Genomic DNA, 24,767 nt, shown 5'->3' on the forward strand with positions numbered 1-24,767 from the left:
TTATCACTATTTATAGATTATAAAACTGAAGCTCTGAGAGTCACTTGCCTCAGACCACTTGAACTTGAAATCAGACCATCTGTCCTAAAAGGCTGTGTCCCTATGCTCATATCTCCGCAACAGGCCAAATGCTGGTGGGAACATTTGAGGTCTTAAAAGGAGAATAATTGACTTGCAGCCCATCTAAGATCATTCTTCTCAGTTACCAACCACCTCCTTATGACTCTCAAGAAAAACATGGGCAAACTACATGTTAAGATATTTGCCTGGGACATAGTGGCTTTAATCACCAAACAATAAAACTTAAAACCACCACTGCAGGTGACCGTCTTCTCATCTTCAGCCATAATCCCACTTGAGAGCAGTCTGGGTATTCAATTAAAAACAAATTAAGGACACAACTTGAGTGAGGAAGGATAGTCAGTCTGCTGAGCTTTTAAAAACTTAATGACTGTCAAATTCCACTGGAGTCTGAGAAGAGGTGACCTTTGGACTTGTAAACTTCATACATCCTCTGAAGCTGCAGCCCTTCTGTGCTGTTTGCCTGTCCCCAAGGCTGCCTGCATATGTCTGCCGTGAGGGTCAGCCAAGGCCCAGGGCCCTCTGACTGAACTTGAACCGGGTAGCCCTGCCCACTGCCAGCCTTCACTGACCAGTGAAAAAGCTTGGCCTTATCTTTTTAAAAAAAAAATTATTTTTTTACTGTGATAAAATCCACATTGTATTGACCATCTTATCCATTCTCTGTGCAGTTCGGCAGTGTTAAATACATTCACACTATGATATGACCAACCTCCAAAACTTTTTCATCATGCAAAAATGTAACAATTATATATAGACCATAAAATGAACTGTCTTAATGGCTTGGGTAGGAGGACAGTTGACTGACATGAAGTGCATTCAGCTGTCACGCAATTGCCACCACCATCCACCTCCCAGGCCCTTTTCCTTGACTCCCTAAGCTTTTCCACCCCTGCTGATTCCTCCTAGCATCTGCTCAGCTTCTGCTTCCTTACAGATCAGCTTTTTCTTCCAGATTGTTCTTTACCTTCTTGTGAAAGTGCTGGGCTTGTGAATACAGCCTGCCGCCTGGCCTACCCACTCAGCACAGGCTCCAGCATCACCCCTGGCTTCCTGGGCCTCCTTCCAGTTCTGGTCCCAGCTTCTCTGTGTCTGGAGATGTTTCTCAGGTGTGCTGGCCAAGAACTTGCCCGCTGCCTTTCTTAGCAGATATATGTCCTTGACCAAACCTCACAGAGCCTATTTTTCTCTTCCACAAAAGTGGGTAACTGATGTCAGAGCCGCTGTGAGAACTAGGAGGTGCACAAGGGCTGGGCCCCCCCGAAGCCCATGTTGCATGCTACAGCACTCTGTTCCAGAAGCCGCCCTGACCGGCAGCCCTCCCTGCTTCCTTCTCTCCACAACGTCCTCTTCCACCCTCAATCCTCTACCCTGCGCTGCCTTCAGGCGGGAACCCAGGGAGCTCAAGTTGTCCCAGGATGTGGTACAGAGGAGGAGTCAGGCTTGCAGAACTCCTAACGAGCTTCGGTTTCTATCAAACCTCTTCCCTTTGGCTGGATCTGGCAGAAAATGCCGACTGAGATGTCATGTCTCATAGTTTGGAATGTGAAGAAAGAGACACTTGCTCAAGTGCCAATTGACAGCCTAGAGAGGGAGCCGGGGGCCTTCTGGTCTTGGGAAAACATCCTCCTGCCAAATGTTCAGTATACAAACTTACAACATCTTTCCTTTCCTGCCCCCTTGCCCGAGTGAGATAAGAAAGACAATCCCTTGCTGGATTTGAAGAATAAATCACTTATTTTAAAAGTCAGCTGGGGGAAGCACACCATCTGGATGCTTTGAAAGCCTCAGAACACAGGAAAGAAACTGGTTAGACAAAACCAGATTGGAAGAAAGTCCCACAGACTCCCCACCGGCCCACCATCTGTATGTCTATTCTTCTGGAAGGGAAAGTAATCTCTGGGTGATGTCCCCTGCTTGGGGAGCACATGCTGGTACACTTGCATCATGTTGCGTGTCTGCTCAAAACTTCCAAAGGCAACTGGAAGCCGCCCTGAGAGAGTCTTGGTATTGCTGCTGTTTGGCAAGCACCTAAATTACAGGCACCTTGAACTTGTCTCACTGTTCCCTGAGGACACTCAAAACATCACTCCTGAGTCTTTATTCTGATGCTTCCCCCTGGCATAACCTCATTCCCACCAACTGAAATGCTCTCCTCTCCAGGGCCAATCTCTGATGCCACTTTCACCAAGCCATTCCTGAATCCCTCTGCCAGGTAATGCATCCCCTCTTGCCTCTCATGTCTCTGGAAATCTCTTTTTGCATTTATCCTGTAGAGGCAAGAATGAAAGCCAATTATGTTTTTCATAGAGTAAATGGATGGGTTTACTTCTGGAATATATATATATCAGTCATTTGTATACTATGTACCATGATAAGGTCTGCACTTGAAGTCACACTGGCCCCCTGTCTGGAACTTGCTGGGTTCTCTCAGTGAACCTCAGTCTGTTTTACAAGTCAATACTACTACTGCAAGCTCACAGGCTTTGGACGCAACTGCCTCTGCCATGTGTATCTTTGCAAATGTTGATAAGGATCCTTGAACTCAGCAACTCACACTCCCAACTTGCATGGAATGGGTACACTTTGTAGGGAAAGTGGGAGACAGCGGATTAATGGAGCAGTGTGAGATTCATTTGTGAGCTCAGTTTTGTGCCTTGAAGGAGGCTGGTTTCAGGTGCTATAGAATTGTGCTGGCCTCAATTGCTGCTTTTAGCACCTGGTCTCCTTAGCATAGGCTATGCAGCCTTCTAAATGAAGCTCTCTGTTCTGAGGACCCATCTGAATTTCCCAGAAAGTAGTGGAGGAGACAAAAAGCAGGATATTTCATATTTCCAATTTGCCTTTCCACCACCTTGCCAGGGTGTGTTGGTGAAGGCACAGAGCCTAGCTGTAGGCTGCAACCACTTGTGAGCAGAAATGAGCTTTGTTATGCTTTAGGAAACCCTAGGCCTGTGGGTTGAAGGAGAAATCCTAGAATGCCTTCCGAAGTGAAAACTCATTGCCAAAACAGAATTTATAACAGTGTTGCCATGGCAGCCAATCTGTCACGTTTCACTTAGCCTAAGAATATCCAAACCCTGATGATTCTGAGAATAGCCTAAGTGGAACAGCCAGGTGCAAACTCCACAAGGGGCCTGGGGTTGAAATCCATTTTCCTGTTCTTAATCCATTGCCTTTCCACAGATCTCTGCAAATCCCTGACTTCTCATTCTGAATGTCATAAGGGAGCCGTGGGCTTTGAAACTGGAGTATCCACACTGCAACTCCAACTTTTCTGTCCTGTGCATGAATATGTATGAGACTGTCTAAAATATGTGGTCACTTTGGGTCTCATGAGCTAGGGGGGACGTGGTGAAGAATCTAAGAGGATAAAGTTGAGTAGCTAGAGATTTTCAGTGAAGACTTGGCAGTTTTGTAAGATGGGAGGTAGACATGGCAGGCGTGAGCAGCACTCAGATAATACTGAGCACAGGTACATCCTGAAGTTCCAGAAACTTCTGTGTGTTGAACAGGAGGTGGCCACCAGTACTATTCAAGGGTGAAGGCAGGTTTGGGAGACAGGGGTATTCTCAGCGAAGCACATGGTACCAGCAGAATCCAATCAAGGAGCAAAAGACCTGGGGATTTCAGAGGGACACGGAACGAAGGGGCTGAGAATCCAGGCACTGGGAGAGCTGTCAGAGCGCCCCCACTGGCTTGTACTTGTGCCTCTTTGGCTTCTGTTCAATAGGCTGCCAATCTTAGTTTTAAAAAAAATTGTCCTTTTCCATCTTTAAAATCCTTTGTATCCCACTCATCAAGAATAGCTTCAACTAGGGATATAGCTTAGTTGGTAGAGTGTTTTCCTAGCATGCACAAGGCCCTGGGTTCAAACTCAGCACCACAAAGGAAAAGAAAAATCTAGACCTGTCAAGTTAACTTTTCTGAGGTCCTGTAAGACACCTTTCACCTGTGAAAGCAGAGCCTGAGCAAATTCTCCAGCAAGTTCATGTCTGCTTTCCCAAGAACACCCCCATGGAAAGTTACTCTGACCATGCCTGACATACACTCTATTTTTTCTTTTGGTTCTTTTTTTTTGGTAAGCTATTGTTATTTATATATTTTTTTGTTTATTTATTTTTATTTATATATGACAGCGGAGTGCATTACAATTCTTATTACACATAGAGAACAATTTTTCATATCTCTGGTTGGATACAAAGTATATTCACACCAATTTGTGTCTTCATACATGTACTTTGGATAATCATTTCTAACCCTATGCCCCCTCCCTTCCCCTCCACCCTATCTAGAGCACATCTATTCCTCCCATGCTCCCCCTCCCTGTCCCACTATGTATCAACCTCCTTATATAAGAGAAAACATTCGGCATTTGGTTTTTTGGGATTGGCTAACTTCACTTAGCATTATCTTCTCTAACTCCATCCATTGGCCTGCAAATGCAAGCACACTGTACTTTGCAATAGGTGGGTTTTCCTGTCCCAAAGGTAAACCCACATATGTATAAGGAGATGTAACAAGTGTGGTTTTGACTTTTGCCTCTGGAGTCACACAGAAAAAATCCACTTCTTTTCCAAGGTAAGAGTACACAGCCAACCCATCTTCTCTAAGTCATCTCTGTCAACAGGGTAAATGCTCCTGGACAATTTCTCACATTTTCCCAGACACTTTATGGTCTGAATCCACATCTCAAATTCTCCAGTCCATACTATTGTGCCCAGAGTCAAGTACTATGCTCAAGGGATAGGTGGACTAGCTCAAACTTTAAATATGAGGTCAAAAAAAAAAAAAAAAACCAGGCAGGAAAAAAACTGTAAACTCCCACATGGCCAGCTTGCTAAGTGGGACAGGCCTTACGAGGCTCCAGAATCTGTAGGCACAGTGGGGTATTTGAGGTGCCATTCCTAAGAGGAGAGGCTGGGCCACAGCAGAGTTCAGGTGGCCACCTGATGACTCAGCTGGAGTGCAGGACAGGGCTCCAATACTGGATGAGGGGTAGGGTACTGGGCAAGGTGAAACAGCTACACCTTTAGGAGACTCCAAAGGAAAAATAGCACTTGTCCATGGTATAGTCTGACATATAGGCAGAGTTTAAAGGCAGCTGTGATTTAGCGTTGGTCTCTGCTCCATGTATGGGGTGGGAAGTGACATTGATAGCTGCTCTTGGGAGCCTTATTCAGGATGTATTGGATTTGTGTCCTGGGGAAAGCACTATATTCAAAGAATGTGGTGTAATTATGCTTCCCAGAATTCTACATCTATCCATACTGAGAGGGCTTCCTCTCCTTGTTGTGTATCCTGTTTTTCCAACAAGTCAAGAATAAAGGTCAAATAACAGTTGAGACAAATGGAAAACGGCAAAGAGCAAAATGGTAGACTAAACCCACTCATTACATATGAGTGGGCTAAACACTAATAAACAGCTTATCAAACTAGACACAAAGGCTGTTTATTTTCATAGACATGAACAGTTTGAAAGCAAAGGAATGGAAAAAAAAGATCATGTAAACACTGAGCAGAAGAAAGCTCAGAACAGGCGGCACAGACTTTGGGACATGGAGTATTACTAGGGATCACAGGACATTTTATGAGGACATTAATAAGTGTACTTATTATACTTCTAAAGATAAAAATACATGAAGAAAACTTAGGGAAAACTGTGGGCACTAGCATGATGAGTAAAACAGTACCCCCCAAAACAACTTAATGTATTTTAAGATTTTTAGCAGCAAAGAAAGGGCTCCCAAGTTTCTATTCCTCTTCACATCAGTCAGTGTGAAATGTGTTCACTCCTGTTTTTCATTTCCACCAAAGGTCTCTTAAAAAATATTTTTATGGAAATTTCCAAACATAAAACGATTAGTACAGTGAACTTCCATTATCGTCTGCTTTCAATAATTCCTAACATTTTTGCCTTGTTTCATCTCTCCATTTGCCCTTAACTATTTTTTGCTGAGTATTTTTAAGGAAATCCCAGATCTCATCTGTAAGACGCACCTGTAGCTGATAAGGATATTTTAAAAAGCAAACAACTAATTTCACAGTTTAAATAACTGGTCCATATAGCTAATACCTATGCAAGTATACCATGGATCTTTTGGGATTTAATGGGGGAGAGGGGTTTGGGAGCCAATCCCCTGCAGATACCAATATCTGCAAATGCTCAAGCCTGACAGAGGACTTGTATATAACCAATGCACATTCTCCTTTATATTTTAAATCATCTCTAGATGACTTATACTACCTAAAACAAATGTTATGTAGATAGTTGTCCTATTGTCTAGGGAATAATGATTCTTTAAAATCTGCATATGTTCAGTTCAGATACAATTTTTTTTCTGAGTGTAATCTGTGATTTGTTGAATTTGCAAATGTATGGAACTTGAGGACACAGAAGTCTGACTGTATTTGGTTTGTTGAAATCGAGATTCAGATAAAGCCTACGTAATTGAATGATTGTTTCAGCTCCTAAGTCTCTTATAACAGCCCTCTTTCCTTTTTTCTTTAAAAAAAAAAAAAAGTTGATTTCTTAATAGAAACTAGGTTATTTATGGTACAAAATGGCAAAAAAGAAAAGGTCTCCTTTTGACTTAACAGAGATCTCTACAAATGATCATAACCACCACATAAATAAAGAACAATAATATCGAAGCTTAGGAAGGAATTCTCTAATATATACTGTTTTAAAACACTCCAGAGGGATTGTGGCTCATTTCCTAATGAATACACTGATTCTATTTAAGCCAATTCAAACCATATTAGAATCCCATGGACCCCATTAGAATCATCTGGAACAGAAATTTTTTCCAATTCAAGTGAAATTCAATCTGCATTTCAAAAGCCCATACAAGATGTTCAGGTCCTATCAATCTCAAACACACACAATATTCAGAACAGGAACCGCAGTGGAGAAAGGTCTGTAAGAAATGAAGGTTGCCAAGTCTTAAGTAACTGTCTAATTTTCTTCCAACCTCAAGGCGATGCTGGGGCATATGGGAGATGTCAAGGAATGCAGGTGTGCACACCCAGGGCTGCAGCATGTTAAGACACAGCCAAGGAAATGGCAAAGCAACGCTGTCCAAATAAAACTTAATATAGACATACTCCGGGCTTAGAGGAGGTGCTGTGACAACTGGGGCCCATGGCATGTGAGGAAAGACAGCCAGTGCCACAGCGAGACATTCCAACGTTTGTCTATACCAAATCCAGTCCTTGCTCTCTGAGAGCCCAGGAAGCCAAAATCTATTAAAAAAAAAAAAAAAAATCACAGGCATGGGAGAAAAGAACAGCATAAAGAAAACAGCAAAAGGAAAAGAAAGTTTGAAATGATGTTTTTTTTCCTCAGTTTTCTGTTAAATTTCCCTCCAGCCCTCTTCAGAATTATGATCCTTAGCATCCTTGGTAGGGAGATCAGTGAGATGAAGTGAACCATCTTCTTGCCTCTCGCGGGACTGCATTTAGCCACCAAATTTGTCTCTTAAATAAGAGGTTCAATACTCTCAGTGATCTTCCTTCTAGAATCCCTCTAAGAGGTGACTATTTAACACTGACTGCTGAGATATAATTTCATCCAAGTTGACTCATCTACCAGCCTGGCCGGTGCAGCCTCCCTACAGGAAGGGATTTTGCAGAGGAGCCTGGTGGGGTACAGTGTGAAGCCCGTGTGTCCTCGGTTCTCATCATTCCATCCCTGGAGCAGCAATTGTGGACTGTCGGTCCTCCTGCAGAGCCAGCTGAGGTCACAAGGGGCTCGTGTTCCATTGAAGGGGTTTACACACCAACATCCAAAGTGAGGGGACAGACAGGTCTCTATCACAGGATCATTATTATGAAAGTTACTTACCCCTGACCCCGTGGGAGAGGAAGGAGCAAATTTGGGGGCATCCAGATCACCTTAATTGCAGGTGAGGGACCAGGCCAACTGGGACTATCCAATTCACTAGACGAAGCTGAAGTTCAACATGAAAATAAATCACTGCTTCCCTGTCCGTTTTACTTTTTGTGCCTGTCATGTTATATCATCTGTCCTTTAAGGTTACCAAAAAGGAGCAGGACTGCCTTCTCTCAGGGGCTGTGAGGTCTGGATGAAGAACTTCATGAGATGGCTACCTCTGCTTGAGAGGCTGTCACAGTGCTTGTGAAGCCCAAGTGCTTGGGTTGAGGGATGGCACCTTCCTACTCAGACACCAGATACAGACCCTGGGGAACAGAGTCCACTCTGCCTGTCTCGGCCATATGCTCACTCTCAGCCACACTGCAGGAAGGGATTTTGCAGAGGAGCCTGGTGGGCTACACTGTTGCTGACTGCATGATCCCCTCACCTTCAGCGACTCCCCAGGACCAGATTCCATCCCTGCTCCAAGCTCCATCAGGGTCCATCATGCCTCAAGGTCAAATTCATCTAAGATTCCGAGCTGGTGAACTTTACTTCTTGAGATGATTCTTTTTAAGATGGGAGTAATGGTGCTAGTGTGATGGAACTCGGTGGGGCAGGATGATGTCAAATGTAAAAATGTAAAGCATTACATGAAAATGTAACAATCACAAGTTAAGAATGAGGTGGCCGTGGGGCAAGGTAACATTTGGAGCGCACAAGAAGAGAAAAGCCAGAATGACAAAGAATTTTCTGTTTCATATCTGGCCACTAAAAATGTTCTTTTGTAATTAGATGAAGGTAAAAGACATTAGAGGGAGGTCTGCAGAGAAAAAATAATAGTACAAGAACTTATATCTGATAATGGGAGATGATGAGTTGGGAGTTCCTTGGTTTTCCATCATTGCAGAGTCAGACTAGAAGTCCCGGTGTCAGCTAGCCCACGCTCTACACTCAATTTCCGCCAATCCATTTTCATCAAATAGGTCTCTAATCTTTTTTAAAAGCTGTCCAGGACAAGAGATTATAAAATAGTTTCTGCAGGAAATTGGGTAACATTTTTCAGTTCTTTTCTATTTGGTGATAATAAGTCACTGACTCGCTATGGGCAGCCCTCAAATCTGATGTATCTGTCACAAAAATAATTTGCAGATGTTAAATAGGGCAATAAATAACATTTTCAAGGAATTATTAACTAATTTCTGTTAACTAATGTTGTGGACTATGGAAAACGTTCTCTTTCCATGATTGGAATGAAAATTGCCCTTGATTCGTTAACATTTCTGTGGTTTAGTCAGATGGTAAAGACATGGAGGGGATATTATTTATAGTCTTCCTTGTGCAATGAACAACTGCCTCAGTAGACTGTGGTTGCTATCTCTGGGTTAACAGCCAACACCATGTTCTAGAGTGATGGTTCTCAACCCCTGGGGACATCTGACAGTGTTCAGAGATCTTTTTAGTTGTCATGACTTAGGGGATTATGCTCTTAGTATCAGAGAGTAAAGACCAGGGTTGCTACTAAACATTTCAATGCCCCAGACAGCCTCCATAACAAAGAATCACCCATCTCCAGATGTCAATAATGCTGAGGTTGAGAAATCTATGCTGTTGAGGGTATTTGAAGCAAGAAGGACTTGTAAGAACAGGGATTCTGTGCAATGTGCTCATTCCAGGCTCTGGGCCAAGTCTTACTCTTCATGGGGATGAGCACAAATGGATGTAAAACTCTGACAAGTGAGGGGCAGTCGCAAACCGTTAGGAATGGTGGCCTATGTGTTCGTCTGCAGGAGTTCTTAATTGGGATCCTCCCCATCCAGAGGATCTGCGTCATTGGGTAGGAAAACATTACATCAAAAAAGAGTATATCCTAAATTCAAGAGCAGTTTTAGGTTCACAGTAAAAGTGAACAGAAAGTATAGAGAACTCCCATATACCCTGTCCCTGTGTGTGCACAAACTTACTCACTATGGCTAGCCCATTAGTTATGGTTGATGAATTGACATTGACTCATCATTATCACCTAGAGCCCATAGTTGTACTAGAGCTCACTCATGGTGCTGTATCTTCTGTGGGTTTTGACAAATGTATAGTCAAAAACCTTAGTATCCATATTTTCACTGACCTAAAAATTTTCTACTCTGCCCATTCATTCCTCCCTTCCCACTACCCCTGGAAACTACTAATCTTTTTATTGTACCTACAGCTTTGCTTTTTCTAGAATGTCATAGAGATGCCATTCATCCATTGAAGGGTATCTCAGTTGTTTCCAGCTTTTATCAGTTATGAAAAAAAACTGCTATAAATATCAGTGTGCACATTTTTATATGAACATGAAAATTTTCAATTTAGGCAAATACCAAAGAGCCTGATTGCTGGATTATATGATAAGAGTATGTTAAAAACTGCCAGAGGGTCTCCAAAGTGGCTATACCATTTTGCATTCCCACCAGCAATGAACTGGAGTTCCTGCTGTTGTAGAACCTCATCTGCACTTGGTGTTGTCAGTGTTCTGAATTTTGGCCATCCTAATTGGTGTTGTGGTAGCATCTCATTGCTACACTTGGCTTCCCTGATGGCATGTGAGGTTGAACATCTTTTCATAAGGTAATTTACCAATAATATATCTTCTTGAGTTTTCTATTCAGGTCATTTGCCCATTTTAAAAGCAGGTTGTTCATTTTCCTATTGTAGAACTTTAAGGAAAGCAATTCTTTTTCAGATGTCTTTTGCAATGTGACTTGCATTCTCATTCTCTCGACATTATCTTTTGCAGAGTGGAGTTTTTAATTTTAATGAATTCCAGCTTATTTATTTCATGGATGCCTTTTGTTTAGCATCTCAAAAGTCATTGCTATCTCCAAAGTCATAGATTTTCTCCTATTTTGTCATCTTCTAGAATTTTCAGAGTTCTGTGTGTTACATTTGGGTCTATTGAGTGAATTTTTGTAAAGGGTGGAAGGTTTGTCTAGAATTTTTTTTTTTTTGCATGTAGATATCCAGTTGTTGCAATGCCATTTGTTAATGATTATTTTTGCTCCAGTGAAGTGCTTTTGTTCCTTTGTCAAAAAACAAATTTGATCTTTGGATTCTTTGGAATCCAAATTCCAGGCTCTTTATTTTATTGATTTTTTTGTTTGTTTTTTGGCCAATACCACATGCTCTTGATTACTGTTGTCTTACATTAAGACTTGAAGTTCAAGGCTCAGCGGTGGAGCACATGCGAGAGCTTGGGTTCGATCCTCAACACCACATAAAAATAAATAAGTGAAATAAATATTTTTTAAAAAGACTTGAAGTTCAGGTAGTGTCAGCCTTCTACCTTTGTTCTTATTCAATATTGTATGGGCTATTCTGGGTCTTTTGCCTGTTTATATAACCTGTAGAATCAGTTGGTCAATACCCACAAAATAACTTGCCTTATTGCAATTCCGTTGAACCTATATATCAAATTAGAAAAAAAAACACAGCATCCTAGCAATACTGAGTCTATCTATGAACATGGAATATTTCTCCATTTATTTCTTGATGTCAGACTTTTGTAGTATTCCTCAGGTATAATCTAACAAAATATGTACAAGGTCTGAATATTGTATTTTGGGTGAATGTTAATTTAAATGAGAATGTTTTAATTTCATATCCTACTTGTTCCCTGCTAGTATATAGAAAAGTGGTTGATTTTTTGTATATTAAATATATTAGGCAGTTTTGCTATAATCACTAATTTTAGGAGGTTTTTTTTTTTTTTTTTGTCTATTCCTTCAGATTTTCTACATAAGTCCTATCATCTGCAAAGTTCCATTTTCCTTCCCAATCTGTTTGCCTTTGGTTTCCTTTGCATGTCTTATTGATTAGCTGGGACTTCCAACATGATATTGAAAAGTAGCAATAACAGGAGACATCCTCCTCTTGTTCCCATTTGTAGAAGAAAAGCTTTGAGTTTGTCACCATTAAGTTTGATATCAGCTAAATATTTTCTGTTGATGTTCTTCATTGAAATAGACTTTTCCCTCTGTTCCAAGCTTACTATGAATTTTTATCATTAATGGGTGTGAATTTTTTTCAAATGCTTTTTCTGCATCTATTGCTACATTCATATGACTTTTTTTTCTTCAGTCTGTTGATATGACAGATTACTTTAAAAAAAAAATATTAAACCAGCTCTGCATGCCTGGTATAAATCTCACTTGGTTGTGGTGTATAACTTTTTCTAAATTGTCAGATTTGAGTTGTAAGAGAATTATGTTGATTTTTGCATCTATGATCATGAGCAATAACAGTCTGTAGTTTTCTTGGTATGTCCCTGTCTGATTTTAGTATTGATGTAATCTTGGTGTTGTAGAATGACTTAGGAAGTGTTTTCTCAGCTTCTGTCTTCTAGAAGAGGTTTATAGAACTGGTATGATTTTGTCCTTAAATACTTAGAATATACCAGTGAACACATCTGGACCTGGTGCTTTGTATTTTGGGAGGTTTTTAATTTATTCAATTTCCTTAATATATATGACAATTCAGAGTATCTCTTCCTCTGAGTTTTGGCAGATTTTATCTTTCAAGAATTGGTCTAGGGCTCTGAGGTAGCACACTTGCCTGGCATGTGTGAGACATTGGGTTCCATTATCAGCACCACATATAAATACATAAAATAAAGGTCTATCAACAACTAAAAAATATATATTAAAAAAAAGAGAATTGGTGATGTCTCCTCTTTCACTCCTGATATTGATTTATGTCCTCACTCTTTCCTTACTTACCAGGCTAGGGGCTTGCTAGTTTTTTGTAGTTGTTCTTTTGTTTTATTTTGTTTTTGAAAGAACCAGGTTTTGTTTCCAATTTCACTGATTTCTACTTCAGTTTTCATTATTTCTTTTCTTCTGCTGATTCGGATTGAATATGCCCTTTGTTTTCCTAGTTTCTAAAGATGGAATTTAGGTTATTATTGTAGGCATTTATTTTCTAATATATGCATTAAAGCTATTCATTTCCCCCTAAGTATTATTTTCCCTGCATCCAACAAATTAAAATACAATATAACAAAGTATTAAATTTCTTCTTAGTTCAGAATAACACACAAGACAATGTTGCTTAATCTCCAGGTATTTGAGAAATTTTCACCTATTATTTGTTATTGCTAGTTTAATTCCATTTTGGTATGAGAACACACACCGTATTTCCATTCCTTTAACACTTTTTAATGTGTGTTTCAGAGCACATTCTAGACCAATCTTGATAAATGTTACACATGGGCTTGAGAAGAACGCATAATCTGCTGTTTTGATCCACTTTAACAATCTGTCTTTGTTATAATAATTTGCTAATGTTTTCTGTGACGTATAGTTCTTCCTATTTTTGTCTTCCATGCATTTTCTACCTTTTGTGTCATTGAGTGATTTATGATTTTGCTTTCTTCCTTAGCATACCAATTATACTTTTTAAACTTATTGGTTGCCCTAGAGTTGTTAACATGCATTGTCAAGCAATCCAAGTTCATTATACCGACTGGCAAGTATGAGTACCTTACAACAAAAGATTCCTAATCCCATATCTTGTATCACTGCTGTTGTTCATTTCACTTATAAGCTTAGGGCATGTGTAATTCAATATGTTGTTGCTATGACTTTGAACAAACTTATCTGTCAGATTAATTAAGAATAAGACCATTTTTATTGGACCTTCACTTATTCTCTGATGTGCATCCTTCATTTTGATCCAAGTTTCTGAGCTATAGTTTTCCATCCCTCCAAAATTCTTTTGACATTTCTTACAAGATACAAAAAAAATTTTGGTTCATTTGTGAAAGCCTATTTCTACTCCATTTTTGGCTGGATAATCCCACAGGACACAGAATTCCAGGTTCATGGCTTTTTTCTTTCATCACTTTATTTCACTCCATCCTCTTGGTTGCCATGGTTTATGAGAAGTTTGCTTTATTATCTTTGCTGTTCTATAGGTAAGGTGTTGTTTTGTTCCGACTTCAAGAGATTTTCTTTGATTATCTGAAGTTCAAATATGATATGCCCAGGAATAGTTTGACATTTATCCTGCCTGATGTTTCTCCAAACTTCCGTGTGTCTGTGATTTGGCATCTGACATTAACTTGGGGAAGTTCTTAGTCATTATTGCTTAAAATATTGCTTGTACTCCTTTCTCTGTTTCTTCTTCTGGTATTCCTATTACATATATGTTACATCTTTGTAGTCGCATAATTCTTGGAAATTATTCCTTTCCTCCCCATCTTTCTTTTTTTTTTTCCTTTGCTTTTCAGTTTTGGAAACTTCTATTGTCATTCTTTCCTCAGCCATGACTATGCCACCAATGATCCCACTAAAAGCCTTCTTCATTTCCATTAGTGATTTTGATTTCTACCATTTCTTTTTGAGTCTTTAAGATAATGTCTCTGTCTACATTATTCATCTGCTCTTGTATATCATCCAATATTCCATTAAAGCATATTATGTTTATTTAAAAAATTTCCTAGTCTTCTAAATCCAACATGCCTGCTCCCCATCTTTAAACTGTTTTTTGCCTTCCAATATGCTGTATGCATTTCCAGTGAAGGGTGGGCATGATATGCTGTGTAAAAAGAAGCTGTGATAGTATCAGGTGTGGTGCTCCACACCAGTAATCCCAAGTTCAAGGCCAGTGTGGGCAACTTAGTGAGACCCCGTCACAAAATAAAAAATAGGCTGGGTGTAACTCAGTGGAGGAGCACCCTGGGTTCAATCCCCATTATTGAAAGAAACATAAAACCCAACCCCAGTAGTTGGACCTTAGGAGTGTAGTGGTCAGGTTTGTGTGAAGGAGAGCATTGTTTAGTCTTAGGATTAAGTGAACCTGTGACCTTCACACAAACTTCATAGGTCTTCTCCTCTTGGGACAGGATGGCTGGAACTGACAGGGAAGACTGGAACCAGATAGAACTGAGTATTTCCCTTCCCCAGCAGGTGAGGCTCTAGTTAAACACCTTCTCCTGAGGGCAGACTTGTTAAAAACACCGCTCTGGCATCTTTCACAAGGGCTCCTCTTTCTCCCCTCCTGCCAGAAGCACAGGGGATTTTCCTTCAGTGTTTACTATGAGGACCTGGTAGAGCTGAAGGTAAAACTCGCAAAAGCACGGGGCTCTTGTGACTGGGCCACCTGGAGTTTTGAACTCTCAGATCTGTCTACTCTGAGCCTCCAGCAATTCGTCAATTTTACAGTTCAGGCTTGTCTTCTCTGGTCCTGGCTCCCTTGGGAGTTTCTGCTTCAGTGTGTTGTAATCCCCTGTATCCAACTTATTTCTCCAGTTTTGGAGGCAACAATTTGTCCTGTGACCTCATTTCTCTGTCAAATCTTAAAAGATAGAAGAGTTGTTGTTTTTAGCTTTTCCATTTGTCAGGATGGAGTTGTGACTTCAAAGCTCTCCTAACACATTAGATCAGAAACCAGGCATCTGTATGCATGCCTTGATGGTTTATTGGGATAACCCACAGTATTTAATGTGCTTTGTAAGTTCAAATCCCATAACAATTTCCAAAAATGTTGGCAATGCAATAGACAGTAGAGTATCCATTGTTTATCCTCATGATTGTAGGAGAGGAATTTAGGGAGACCAAGATGTTCACTCCTTCAGTCTTCTACCCTTTGCCCTACTCTTACTCCAATTTTATCTGTTATGCCTTTGACCCAGCACAATGCTGGATCCTCTCCTTCCCAAAGTCCTGAAACTCTGTAGTAGGGAGAGGAAGTCCCCAAGGAGTATTCTCCTTGCTTCTGCCTGCTTTGGTGAAGTCTGGCTCTTTCCCCAAAACACAGCTTCTCATTCCCTCAGGCTGGGAGAAAAGGTTCCCATTTTTCTTCCCCAACAATGGCACTTCCAAATTATTCCTCCTCCAACCACATAAAGGAACTGTTGAGCTTTGGGACCCAGACCACCTGACTATACTGCTATCTGCCCCCTTCATGTTGTCACTTACTGGCTGTTGGATTACCAGCCCACACTTGAGTATTTTTGTTACCTGGTCCCCAGCTTTCTCTCCCCAAGTCCTGTCATTGTCCCATCAGTAATCATGTGGACAGTGCATCCAGCAATGCTACCTATAGTGGCCTTCATCCATTCCTAGCTTGAGCCCCTTTCTCCTGGGGATAGCTCCAATATTTAATCCATGCAATCACTTGGAACTAGTCCACCTTCAAAACTCTGCATCCCAATCTGACCACACCCTTTTAGAGGCAGTGAATGTAGTACAGCATGAGAAGCTTGAGCTTTGGGGCCAGACTGTGTACATTTGCCATGGACTATTTGGGAAACTTGGACCAATTAATCTTCCCATGCTTGTAACTTGGAAATCATAATCATCACATTTTATAGGGTTAGTATGAGTTAAATGTCTCAAAGTGTGCCAAAAATCCAGCACAGTACTCTGTATACAGTCAGTTATAGAAGGGTTGACGTCTATCACCATCCTTCCAGATCCCTTATCCTCTTACTTTCTTTGTTCCTCGACATCCTGAGGCTTGTAGTCTCTGGAACTCTTCATCCCCACCAGGGTCTGTGTCTTCACTCAGTCCCTGTCTAGCCACACTGTCACTCACAGTACCTGCTGAACATTTAACGAAAGAATCGATGCAAAACTTTAATAAACATAACTGATAATATACCAACCCAGATAGAACCAAAGATCTGTCTTTTCTCTGGAGTTGTTAACTGCTTCCATTATAAATTCAGCATTTCTGACATCAACTCTACTTAGCCATTCCTTGTGACTGTCCTTTAACACTCTCCACAAATCCCTTCTCCTCCTATCACCTTTCCCCAATGGCCTTGCTTGCTACTCTTTAGGAGAGAAAAGGGGCTCCTAGATAGGGAAGAAAGTGGAAGTTCCTATTCCTTAAACATTTCTGCATCCTCTTATCTTTCTATTTCAAGGGAAGAGTCCCACGTTTGAGTTACATAAATTGCTTCCCTAACTTCTTACAGTCTGACATGAAGTTACATGAGAAAGAACACTTACAGTTTATAGCAGATGTGATTACAAATTGGTAGATCAATTCTGTCCAGATATTAGCTGACATCTAAGAATAAATTAGATACTCTGGGAAGGTCAGCCTCCCTCACATGGGGATCATACCAAAAACTTATTATGATTTGATCAGAATCTCTCATGCAATAATTATATAGAAGGGTGAAGAAAGCAAAACCTAGTCTATTCCATTAAGTAACCAAGCAAAAAACAAATTTAAACCCTTGACAGCCAATTATTTAATAATAGCATTAACTACTTGGCTAATTCCAAGAATTTCTTGGACATAATGATTGTTACTGGAATTGTTTATCAAAGGGGTTGGGGGCATTTTAAAATAGGATAGAGCTGATCAAGACGGATTAAACGCCCATTCCACAGCCTTCACCATCTCATAATTGTTAACAAAGAGGTAAAATTAACCTAAATGTCTGAAACATGCTGATTTTTCTGACAAAGCATGAAACCTGATGATGGATGTTTTATATAGAAAATAGTCTGATATATTTTGAGCTATTTTAGTTACAGAAGCAACCCCAAAAGAAAAAGAAGACATCTGGAAAAAGAACAATTAAAATATTTTTCCCCTAAACCAAGTTCTGTGGGCTTCAAAGGGCCATATGAGCACCCTGCCAGTGAATTAAAGTATAGCATGTCTATCAGTGCATTTTTCTGGAAAAGGGTTCATTAAAAAGAAACCATGACCTAGAAAAGTGTTAAGACCACTTCATCAGACACCGAAAGGCAGCTAAGTTAGGTTAAATAAGCAGAACCCCATTTACCTGAGATTGTCTCTACAATTTGAATTCCTATGTTAAAAAAAAATGATTTTGCACGTAAACAAACTAAAACCTAACCAAGGAGTTTTTGCTTTTAACAAACAGCCAAGTTTCAGTCAATTGCAGGCAGTCAACTGCTGAAATTATTTCCAAATAAGGAAGAAGCTTAACTGTAGCCAGTCAGGTTGATGGGTAACATGGGGATAATTCTGTAAACTGGGCCTACTGTGCTGACCCCCACATGCTTCCTTTTAAATCTACCTGCAGCCCTGCCTGACTTAAGATGTTGTTTATTGAGGAATGTAGTATATCCTATTATCTGCAGAAGAGATGCAGGCTCAAAAGTCTCCTTCTTGCCGATAGGAAGAACACAAGTTCACCTAGGGAGAGGGTACTTGTGACCCTTAGACAGACCAGGTTCTAGAACTCAAGAGAGGTAGGATAATTCCCCCAACCATAAAATCTGTAAGAAATTCTAATTAGAACCAGTCAGGGTGACCTTGGATCTTTAGCATGTTCTAGTAAAATCTGCCCTTCATGGGGTAGGACCATGCACAGTGGCAACTTGAAAGTCTGATACAATCCTGTCAGCCAAGGGATGAGACACTCTGCAAAGTTCCCTGGGACCCCCTCCCCTCAATAAAACTAGAGAGAGTGATACACTCTCCCTCTCTCTTCGTCCCTTGAGAGGATTCCCTTTTTCTAACCCTCTAATAAACCCAGGGCAACATGTCTGAAATATTTCTGGTGTGATCACAAGAACTAGTAACTGAGGACTGCCATGGCAGCCTTAACTGCTGTAGGCCCTTACTCTTTAACAAGGTGACGTTTGTGTTCAGCCTATACAAACTTATAGCTTGATGGAATTCTCTGAGTCTCCTCCAAGTCGGAGTTGTCTAGTTCATGGATCATTCTTTGCTCAGATAAACTGTCAATTTGTTTTAAACAACTCTTGGCATCAGAAGTGGGATATGAAGGATATTGACAGTGACACCCAAGGCACCCGCGGGGCCACTACACTCTTGTCACAACTGGAGGTTATGAGTGAGTTTCTTCTTAGCTATGAGTTCTGCAAGTGTGCATTTTGAGCTGACTTCATTTGAGCAGTTCTTTGTACTGATCCCGGTAGGGGTCCAAATGGAGTGGGTCCATCAGATGGTTGGTGTAAAAGTGGTCATTTTCTTTTCCACTTTACTAGAAAATGGAGAATCATGAGTTCATCTGGATCCCAGGAGTCTAGAACTTCTCTATCAGGAACTCTGCCAATTTCATACATGGACCCAGAACCTGTGCTTTTCTAGAGAAATGGATGATCTTACTAAAGATAACTTAGAATTATTGCAAGGTTTGTAGGTAGAAGTTCAGCGACACCAAGATGGTAGACACAGGGATTTAAAAAGAAGCTGCTGAGCCAAGTGTGGTGTCACGTGCCTGTAATCCCAGCAGCTCAGGAGGCTGAGGCAGGAGGATCATGAGTTCAAAGCCAGCCTCAGCAAAAGCGAGATGCTAAGCAACTCAGGGAGACCCTGTCTCTAAATAAAATACAAATAGGGCTGGGGATGTGGCTCAGTGGTTGAGTGCCCCTGAGTTCAATCCCTGGTACCCTCCCCAAAGGGAAAAAAAAAGCTGCTGGAAGATGACAAGGCAAGTTGTCCTGTCCCTGTTTAGAATAAATCCCATTACCCCAACAACTCCCGCCAGCCATTGAGGACATCACCATGACAATTCTCACCACAAGTTCAAATTTTAAAATGGCCAAGGATGTGCTACATTCCTCTGCCTTGAGAGGTCTGCTTTTATTGCAAACAGCCAGGCTACCAGAAAATAAATTATCTCCTTCTCCACCAGCCATCTGAAGGACCTGCTGTGTTGGCCAGACTGTTTCCTCCAAGGGCTTGATTCCGGGTATAGTCAGCCAATCCCTTAGAGGGGAAAAAAAAAAAAGGTTCAGATACAGGGACCTTTAAACTTATCAACTTGGACTACTTTCAAAAAAGTATTTTTCAAGAATTGGTCTCTCTCTATTCAGTCCTGCTTGTCCCATGGGAGCCATTCTTCCCAAAACACAGCTGACTGTGTCCACCCCTTTCTTGTTGTCATTGCCCCACACCCTCCTTGGGGAGAAATAAGACCAATCTGCTGATTTTGGAGACTGGAGGAGGAGGACCCAGTCTTTGTTCATAATGAGACAGTCAAAAAGGGTAGGTAGTCAGTTAGATGATCAGGTGGGGAAGATGGGGGCCAATTCAAAGAAAAGGATATAAAATGCTAACACCTCAGAGCACATCCCCCTCCTCTCAGCTGGTTACCAAGGTTACCTCCATCTCCAGGGAACGGCTCCTTTCCTGCCTTTTTGGTCAGGTGTGAAGGATTGGGAGAGGTACCCCCTGGGCCGCTCTTTTCCTGCCTTTTTGGTCTCTTAGAAAAGATAGGAAGAGGAGGGGGCATGAGAAGAAAGGAAACCTGTAAAAGGACAAGATACTCCCCCTCCCACAGGCATTGGCTCTGGGTCCCAGGCTCCTCTCCAGAGGAGTCTACTGTCTCTCTTTTTTTCTCTTGTTCTGTCTCTTAAATAAAATTTGCTTTCTACACTTGCTTCAGCATTTCTCTGTTTAATCTTCAACCCCAGGGGAACAAGAACCCGATCCTGATTTTCTAAGACCGGTATCAGCAGGCAGGAGTAGAAGTACCCATGTTGAGGGTACTTCTCATGGTTACTTCTCAGTGAGCTCCACCATGAACTCGGTAATTGACCTTAAAAACAGAAGCTAGGCAACCCCTGATAGTCATATTTCCTTTTAGCTGCTTGTCTTTAGACCCTTTTGCAAGAGAAATATACATCAAAAGGAAACCTCTGTTGTTAAGGGTATCTATTGGTAGAGAAGAATGGAGTTGGCTTAATGAAACCCACAACACAGCCCTTGCCTCCTTTCAGATGCTCTCCCTGGCCATCCTGTTTTAACTGAGACTTTATCTACATCCTTCTTTCTTTGCCAAGACAAATGGTGGTATTTAACCCTAAGTCTAAGCTCTGTCATTTGAGATGTCACTTTTCTACCTAGTCTTCTTGAGGACTTGACAGCTATCTCTCAAAGTGTAAATTTAGGGTAGACAATTCATCGTTCATCGCTATAAGAAGAAAAAGATTTGGAAACTAGTTTCCACAAATATTAGTAAAAAGCTTTAGTACCCTGAGCCAAGGAATCTTAACTTGTTCTGCCAGAAATGTCTTAAGACAAAAAAATAAGATTCATAGACATGAATGAATTATCTGGCTCATGTTCAAAATTTCAGAATGAAAACTGTAAGGTATACTTTTCTTTCAGTGTGCATATGTGTGATATTTTTCTGTCTCTAGATAGTATCATCATAATGTTGGTATGGAGTGTTACTCTTTGTTGTATAGAACTACAGTTTTTCAGGTTGTGTCTAAACCTGGGTCATTCCATTTTGTAAAGCAGTAGTTTTCTGTAAGTTTATGTAAGTGCTGAAGTGGAATGACTCTATACCTTGTTTGTACAAGTAAACAACCCCATCTGCCTGGCACAACCACAAGGCAAGCTGATGAATTAATCATACTAATAAGAATGACCAGGGGCTAGGGATATAGCTCAGTTGGTAGAGTGCTTGTCTCCCATGCACAAGTTCCTAGGTTCAATCCCCAGTACCACACACAAAAGACCACCTGTGAATATCAACTTAATCAGAATGATGGTATGGGTGTATCAAATCCATATTGGAAAAAACAGGCCCACAAGGTTAACACACCAGACCACTGGAGGATACAACATCCCCACTTGAGGCGGAGAACTCTGACCCTGTCACCAGCCTTACCCAAGAAAATCATGAGAGATCAACCTCTGAATCTGTCCTCCATCTTTAGCGGAGTGCAGTTCTTCCTGCCCAAGATGACCAGGTAAGTCCCCCTTCAAGCTGACACTGTGAAATTTCCATCCATCTGTACCTTGGCCTAGAATAAGTTCCTGTACTTTGATAGCTCTGTGCCCTGAAAGTTCTTTGACTGGTATGTAATCTTATCTGACCACCTACCCTCAGCCTTTGCTCTCAGTTCAGAATCCTGAACCCCTGTGGCAGCCTTAACCCTTTCTAAAACCTATATACACACACACACATATAGTTGTGTGAAGTGTGACTTGAGTGTTAAAGATATATTAATACATGTATACAATATAAATTACAACTAATTCCATCATTATGTATAATTATAATTTACCAATAAAAAATATGGTGAAAAGAACTCTGTTTAATGGGCTTTAAAAATGAAGCACCGAACCAGGCATGGTGGCACATGCCTAAAATCCTAGCTATTCAAGAGGCTGATGCAGGACAATCTCAAGTTCCAGTCCAGGCTGAGCAACTTGGTAAGAACTTGTCTCAAAATAAAAAGGTCTGGAGATGTAGCTCAGTGATTCATCACCATAGTAGGAATAAAAAAAAAGGCACCTATTCTATAAGCTCTTAGAGCAATAGAAACTGACCCAAAATGTTTTCAAGCTAATGGTATCTCGGCTAACCTTTGGTAAATAAAAGCTGGTCAAAATCTGTCAGTTTGATTAAGACAGGTGTCTTCAAGTTGTCATGTTAACTATTACAAAATGCCAGCAAGAAAAGATTTTTGGTGTTATTCAATGTCTCATTTTCATGAGTAATCCAAGCATAACTTTTAAATAGATGTGAGACAAAATTCCCTTGTGAGAGATGTCCTCCATATACCAGAATGTTTTTAACATTCTTATCATGAAGGAGAAAAAGTTACGGCCAAGGGACATCTACAATTTAACTTTCAGGCCTACCAAAAAAAAAAAAAAAAAAAAAAAAAAAGCCACAGGATATAGATAAAAAGCTATAGGGGAAGAAAATTTATTATTACAGAGACTAAAGATAGTTGGCTCTCATAGTAAACCTGTTCTGGATAACACTGAAAATTTCAGAAAAACACATGCATCTAGAAATTCATTCATTGATTTGCCAGACAGTTCACAATTGCTTGCTTCCTAGTTTTCACTAGAAATTAAGGTTACTTTTGATCCCCAGCACTACAAAATCAAAGAAATTAGGGTTACCAATGGTTAGAATCCTTATTAATATATGTAACTAAAAATTGCCAGGAATAATAAGGGCAGCAGTTCCATATGCAAGTATACAAAGGAGGTAAAATGTATTTTTGGTAAGGAAAGCTGTAAGGTATGAACATATGTTCTGTTAAGAGAAAAAGAGTAACACCTGTTACAAGAGAGAATAAGTATTGTTCCACCATGAGAAATATGAAAAATACATGACAAAAACTGAATAAATATAAGAAGGCTGTAGAAGGATTGTGGAAGAGGACTTTTGGGGAAGAAACTTTATATGTGATCAAGCTAGCTAAGGTATGAAGGGATTTATAAGTTTTTAAAAGTTGAACCTTAATATCAAAAGCACTCTGATATGAAACTAGACTTTGGTCCTCTGGTAAAACAAGGTTTTCTTAGAGTATCCATCTGCTCTTAATAAATTATAGAAGGTTCTTTATCTTTTAAATAATTGGCCTAGGAAATTTATTAAGTCTTTGATTAGTTAAGGATACTGGGCTCCATTAAAAGGTCTATGGCTTTTCTTCAACTGCATGGCTAGCCGTATTTACCTTGGAAGACATTTAATTATTACTCGGGTTAAATGAATAAGTATTTTTTCCACAGTAGCCTATGATATTTTAATCAAGTGTTTTTAAACCTTTTGGCATTTTGACAACTTCCAAAATCAAATTTTAAATTAAGACTTTTTAACCTCAAACTAATTTGAGGAGTTTCTGGATAGATCACTGGAATATCTCAAAAGACTGTTCTTTCTTTCTTATAAGAACAGGGGTGTTGAATTACTTATTTGATATGTTAGAATTCATAAGAAACATTATCAAATCATATGTGATGCTGACCTTGAATCATTGTGTATGTTATTGTCTTTCTGAAATTGCATGGGATTCCTAGAAATCTGATAGTCCTGGTATAATGCTAACATAGTTCAAGGTATTAACTATTATATTATAGAAATGAAATTTTACTGTCAATTGCATTATAATATATTATAATACATTCTCATCTGATCTTAAACCATGACCACTTTAAGTCTTAGCATCTACAGTTTTACTCTGGCACTTTCTTGACAGATATCACAAGCAACTATAAACCTAAAGCATTTCATCTTTGAGGAAATTTGTGGAAAGAATTCAGACAAGAAAAAGTTTTAGAAAACTTTAAGCTCAGACCATTGGTCTGGGTAAGAATTGCCAGAACTTTCATGAAACTAATTGGTTCATAAAGCTGCTAACCCCAGTAGTAATCAAGCAGAAGACGACTTGAATACCAAGGAACTGCCCTGGCACATTTTCATCCTAAGTCAGTACTAAAACTGTCAAGACATGCAATCTAAATGAACTCAAAGACTGATCAAGTCATGTTACCTATGACAAACAATGCTATGCACCTGAATTAGAGAAGCAAGACTGGTACTTAGAAAGGATGCAAGTTCAATGTTAAGCATGGGTTCACGGGGGGCCTGGATGGCCAGCTAGTCCTTAAAGCTTCCATTACTAAAATGCCTTCAGCCAGGTGTCTGACTGTAATCCCAGCAACTTGAAGGCTGAGCAAGAAGATTGCAAGTTCAAGACAAGCCCAGACAACTTAGCAAGACTCTGTCTCAAAAGAGGTGGGAGATGTAGTTCAGTGGTAGAGCATCCCTGGATTCAATCCCCAGTGCCCCTCCCTGCCTTTTTGGCTACCACGGCTTAAAAATAGATGAGTAGGTAAAATGATATAAATTATAAAAAAGTATTGGTATGATGACTGTTCTAAAAATCTCTAAAATGGTAAGACAAACATGGTAAGCACCTTTTAACTTGCACCATCAAGTGACACATTTCTACCACCTGCTAGAATATTTGAATACTTTTAGATGGCTTTCAGTTGCCACCCTCAATGAGATAAAAAAAATGTTCTTGTAATATTCTTTACATTCTCTGGTTATACAGAA

General features: G+C 40.2%; 1 protein-coding gene across 2 annotated transcripts in view; it reads right to left on the reverse strand.

Annotated features, from left to right (window-relative positions):
- The window catches only part of Ccdc3 (coiled-coil domain containing 3), a 107,503-nt gene that overhangs the window by 21,471 nt on the left and 61,265 nt on the right, over nucleotides 1-24,767 (reverse strand). The gene's annotated exons all lie outside the window — the stretch shown is intronic.

The sequence above is a fragment of the Marmota marmota genome, unplaced genomic scaffold (assembly GCF_001458135.2).
Source record: "Marmota marmota marmota unplaced genomic scaffold, marMar, whole genome shotgun sequence".
Lineage (NCBI taxonomy): Eukaryota > Metazoa > Chordata > Mammalia > Rodentia > Sciuridae > Marmota > Marmota marmota.